Here is a 6,000-nt window from a genome sequence, read left to right on the forward strand (position 1 = left end):
TACCATTTAACCATATTTCATAGACAACAGAAATAATTCTGAAATTACATATAAAGATGTACATAAGCCCTATTTAAGTGGGTCAAAAAATACAACTCTAAAGTTCATCTAATTGCATTTAATATACATTTAAATTATAACACATTTTCATTTAATTGCAACTAACATGCAGTTCTCCTAAAACTTCAAGCTTAAGTATATTCTTTTAAAATGCAGTATATTATTTCTGTAGTGCTCTTTTTAAAAGTACACTAAAGTGTACTTCTTTTTCAAAGGGGTCATTGTTGCACATTATTCCAAAAGCCACTAATTTCCACTTTGCAAAATGCAATGCATTTTTTCTTGTTCCACTCACATACAATATGTTAGATTACAGAAATAAAATGAATTTTACCTTGATTTTAACCTAAAACGTCACAATAATCAACCTCCATATCTCTATAGCTTCATGCACAGCAACTTAAGTAGCCTAGTAAGGTGCCAAGGGCAATCATACACAATGTCACGGCAGCCATTTGTCAGCACAAGACTGCTAGGAGTCGCCAACGAGAACTTGGGAACATCTGGGGATGCCCTTGGTACCGGGTGGCCAGCCGGCAGGGAGACGCCGCGGGTTGTGAGTGACAGATGTATGTGCTTTCGTGGCCAGTCTAAGGGACAGAGCTGAATCATTAATCAGACAGACACACCTCCATAGACTAATATGGCAGGAGGTGTGGGAAAAAGAGCCCTTCACTGGAGGGTTGGCCTTTCATCCTTGACCCTGACAGCCTTCACAGCCTTTTCTTTGCATTTAAACTTCCCCCACAGTATTTAAGTGTGAAAAATGTAAAGTTTTGGATGTAAAAACACCTTACCCCTTCCCAATTTCCTTCATCATGAAATAAAAATGATAAGTATATTTAGAAATATTATTGAACTATGTATTCAAGTTATAAATACTAATAGTAAAAAAAAAAATAAAAAATAAAAAATAATAATAAAAATTCATTTTCATTTCATTCGTTCTGATTAAAAATGTCACATATAATTCAATGTGCTACTTGTCATTTCGTTGTATTTATTTGCTAAATGTAAAACAAACTAGTAAAAACATAAAAATTTACTTTTTATTGACTTTTTTTTTTAAAAATTGACTAAAAATTGGCTATTTTATTTGTAATTTTCATTTATATTTCAAGACTTAAAACACATAAGGTGCATTGCTCAAATATTTCGTATTGCATAAATTTGAACCTAGTCCCCATCAGGGTTATTATTATAAATTAAACCATAAAAAACATTTTGCATTCATTTAAATAAAATAAACATGAACTGAAACAAAATAAAAGTGAAACAAATTTTATTTCAGCAAGTTGCCAAGGAATTAAGTTTAACTCAATGTACTAAAATAATATATTAGATAGACACATTAAATATTAAATAAATACAACTTATTTTAAATAAAATTAAAATATGAACATAAAATATAAAAAATAAAATCAATAGAATATTGTTGATGCTAAAATAAGATAAGTGCCCGTTTACACTAGAACTAGCCTAAAAAACTAAAACTACGTTTTAATATAAATGATGTATATCAGCTGAACCAAAGAGAAACATGAGCCATTCAAACAGTATAACTTGAGTAAATGTCATGTGCTGTCGGAGGCTGTTGGTAGTGACTATAAGTGCTGACAAAAACAATTCTGTCCTTTCCCTGTGGACTGCAGACAGGCTAAATATGATAAGAGCGGCCATAAAAACCAACAGCCGGTAGAAAACGCCCATTACCCTTAAGGACTCTACGTGTTAAAGCTAAACGAAATCACTACCTGTCACCTTGTCTCAGGTAAAAGGGGATTTAATTACCTATCAAGCGGCCCTCAAATGTAAACAGACTAAATCTTTTTCATAAATGTGCAAGTATTTGACTTTTCACTTCCCAGGGGATGGAAAATCTATTTTAATCAAAATTCCCCAATCCCCCTTTCCATATGTATATTCCGGCACAATGCGCCGAACATCATCAAAGGTAATAAATACTGCTGTCGGCCTGAGAAATGAAAAATAATTGAAGTTGCTTAGTGAGGCAGTTTTAAGTGGAGGGGTTGGGTTCACACTATATAGGGTTGTCAGTTGCACTAATGAGTTTGTCTTATAATTGAGAAGTGTGCGCATGTGCATGTTCAATTTATTAATGATATTGATCTGCACTGCATTCCCGCCTGACAAATAAACACAACTTCAATCGTTGTTTTCAAACTCAACCCTATTCCATCCCTGCCGAGACCGTTAAATGCATATTCAGAGATTTTATGGCAATGTTGAATGCTAATACCCTGGCATTTTATTCCTCCTAAGAGTTTTTTCTTTGTATATGTATTGCTTAATCTGGTGGAAGGCTAAGAGGGTTGGTTTCCAAGCAAGTTAAATAGATAGCCCACACAAAAATGAAAATATCCAGGCCATCCAAGATGTAGGTGTTTTTTTTCTTAAGTAGAACAGTATAAACGTTTTTTTTTTGTTTGTTTATTTGCTGAAACCGTGGTCCTTGGTGATTCAGAAAATGCAAATCAGCGACTGCCCATTTTTTGATAATTAAAAAAAGCATATAAAGGAGCACAACATTAATACCCGTGGCTCCCTGACGATATATTGACATCTTATGAAGCGAAACAATCAGTCTGTGCAAGAAACATTATCACCTGTAATCCAGAGCCTCAGGTAAACAGTCCAGAATGATGTCCGTTTCACTAATGAATCATTCTTTTGAACCAGTTCACCAAATCCAACTGAACGGTCTAAAACAGTTTGTTCAGGTCATGTTCAGATTCTTGCACAGACCAGTCATTTTGCTTCATAAGACCTCAATATATTGTCAGGAGCCACGGGTATTAATTTTGTGTTCCTTGATATGCTTTTTTTATTCTCAAAGACAGATTTTATGAATCACCAAGGACCACGGTTTCAGCAAAAAAAAATCTTTACTGTTCTACTGAAGAAAACAAAAGTCACCTATATTTTGGATGGCCTGAGGGTAAGTAAATTAACAGCAAATGTTCATTTTCGAGTAAACTATCCTTGTAATGATATTGATCTCCTATTACCTGACAAACAAACACAACTTCAGTCGTTGTTTTCAAACCGAACCCTATTCCAACCCCTGCCGAGACCGTTAAATGCATATTCAGAGAAGTTATGGCAAATTTCAATGCTAATACCCTGGCATTTTATTCCTCCTAAGGGTTTTTCTTTGGGTACGTCTCGCTTAATTCTAGTGCTACTGCATTCGCAACCCCCTAATCTGGTGGAAGGCTAAGAGGGTTGGTTTCCAAGCAAGTTAAGGGATGTATATATTAATAGAGCGTAGAAATTTGTTTATTTCAGTCTTAATGCTAAAGGGGCCGCTATCCTTTCAACTGCCATTACCGCGCTTGGCACTGAAATCACGACATATTAGCGAGAGTGACGGCTCCCCATGCAATATGAGCAGAAACTCATTTGCTCCCTACATTTGAAGACTAATCTATTTATCACACTTGGGACATGCGATGCTAACTTGACCAAACCGCTCAATTCGAGGTGGACGTTATTCGCTGGGAAAGCTCTGTGGATATTTTTCTCCGTTTCCCCTCCTTCTTCTTCTCATGATGGAAAGTCAAGCATGTTTATACATGAAATGTCCGGAGAATATTTGCCCTGAAGGGTTCCGTGCATGAATCACAATAGCCTTCTTAAAGAGGAAGAAAAAGAGCATGGAGAGAGTGCGAGTGAGAGAGGGGATGAACAAATCTGCTTACTTTGGAGCTTATTGAGCAGAATGAATCATGCATAGAGATGAAACGTGACTGCAAAGCAAAAGGTACCGACGACTCTGTGAGAGACAGAGAAAGAGAGAGACGGCTGGACTGAAAGGCCAGATGAAATTAGTTCCATCAGGCCTTTCTGATTGGTCTTTTTATAGGGTGGCCACCGCCGGGGATCCGCTGCCTTGGGGGATTGTCAACAGCGAGGTTTGCTGACACTGAGAGCTCTCAATATCACTGACAGAATTGTTCAAGGTGTCGGTATAGATAGTGACATGGCTCCTCGAGAAAAGAAAAAAAAGGGAAAAAGGACTGAGTTTTCACATTTCGTTGTTGCTTTTCACCTTTGTGCACCCCTTTTCGAAGTACTTCTATTGTAATTGTTTTCTTTTTCAGTGCAAAAAGGCGAGGCTTTGTGAGCAAGCGTGTGATCGGTGAGCTTGAAATAAAACGTCTATTCAGATCTTATTGCACTGTCTGTAATAATAAAGACTCTGGGTAGACTGCTAGGCCTGGGTCAATGCATGCATCAATGCAAAAACTCCAAGCACAAGTGAAAATGTTGGTATTATGTTTGTTTACATGTGCATTGGACATGCAACCTTACATGCACAGTAAATTACATTTTAGGCTTTATGTATTACCATCCAAAACATTGGATATCTATGGGTGAGCACATTTCAAATGTCAATGTGTCTAGTCAATCTTAACAGGATTTCTATTCAGTGTGAAAAGACAGACAGAAACACTTTTTTATTGCTGGTCTACTGCCGCAATTATACATATAAATGGTGGAAGTGGATAATAATAAGAAAACAGTTTTGCTTCAGTACTGTAATTCATAGCCATTTATGTGCTAATATTGATCATAATGATACTTTCCTCAGCAAGGATGCATTGAATTGATTACAAGTAACAGTAAAGACATGTATAATGTTACAAAATATTTATATTTCAAATAATAGCTGCTCTTTTGAACTGTCTTTTCATCAAAGATTCTTGAAAGGGATGTATATATTAATAGAGCGTAGAAATTTGTTTATTTCAGTCTTAATGCTAAAGGGGCCGCTATCCTTTCAACTGCCATTACCGCGCTTGGCACTGAAATCACGACATATTAGCGAGAGTGACGGCTCCCCATGCAATATGAGCAGAAACTCATTTGCTCCCTACATTTGAAGACTAATCTATTTATCACACTTGGGACATGCGATGCTAACTTGACCAAACCGCTCAATTCGAGGTGGACGTTATTCGCTGGGAAAGCTCTGTGGATATTTTTCTCCGTTTCCCCTCCTTCTTCTTCTCATGATGGAAAGTCAAGCATGTTTATACATGAAATGTCCGGAGAATATTTGCCCTGAAGGGTTCCGTGCATGAATCACAATAGCCTTCTTAAAGAGGAAGAAAAAGAGCATGGAGAGAGTGCGAGTGAGAGAGGGGATGAACAAATCTGCTTACTTTGGAGCTTATTGAGCAGAATGAATCATGCATAGAGATGAAACGTGACTGCAAAGCAAAAGGTACCGACGACTCTGTGAGAGACAGAGAAAGAGAGAGACGGCTGGACTGAAAGGCCAGATGAAATTAGTTCCATCAGGCCTTTCTGATTGGTCTTTTTATAGGGTGGCCACCGCCGGGGATCCGCTGCCTTGGGGGATTGTCAACAGCGAGGTTTGCTGACACTGAGAGCTCTCAATATCACTGACAGAATTGTTCAAGGTGTCGGTATAGATAGTGACATGGCTCCTCGAGAAAAGAAAAAAAAGGGAAAAAGGACTGAGTTTTCACATTTCGTTGTTGCTTTTCACCTTTGTGCACCCCTTTTCGAAGTACTTCTATTGTAATTGTTTTCTTTTTCAGTGCAAAAAGGCGAGGCTTTGTGAGCAAGCGTGTGATCGGTGAGCTTGAAATAAAACGTCTATTCAGATCTTATTGCACTGTCTGTAATAATAAAGACTCTGGGTAGACTGCTAGGCCTGGGTCAATGCATGCATCAATGCAAAAACTCCAAGCACAAGTGAAAATGTTGGTATTATGTTTGTTTACATGTGCATTGGACATGCAACCTTACATGCACAGTAAATTACATTTTAGGCTTTATGTATTACCATCCAAAACATTGGATATCTATGGGTGAGCACATTTCAAATGTCAATGTGTCTAGTCAATCTTAACAGGATTTCTATTCAGTGTGAAAAGACAGACAGAA

This window comes from Sinocyclocheilus grahami, unplaced genomic scaffold (assembly GCF_001515645.1).
Source record: "Sinocyclocheilus grahami isolate Dianchi unplaced genomic scaffold, SAMN03320097.WGS_v1.1 scaffold706.1, whole genome shotgun sequence".
Taxonomy (NCBI): Eukaryota; Metazoa; Chordata; class Actinopteri; order Cypriniformes; family Cyprinidae; genus Sinocyclocheilus; species Sinocyclocheilus grahami.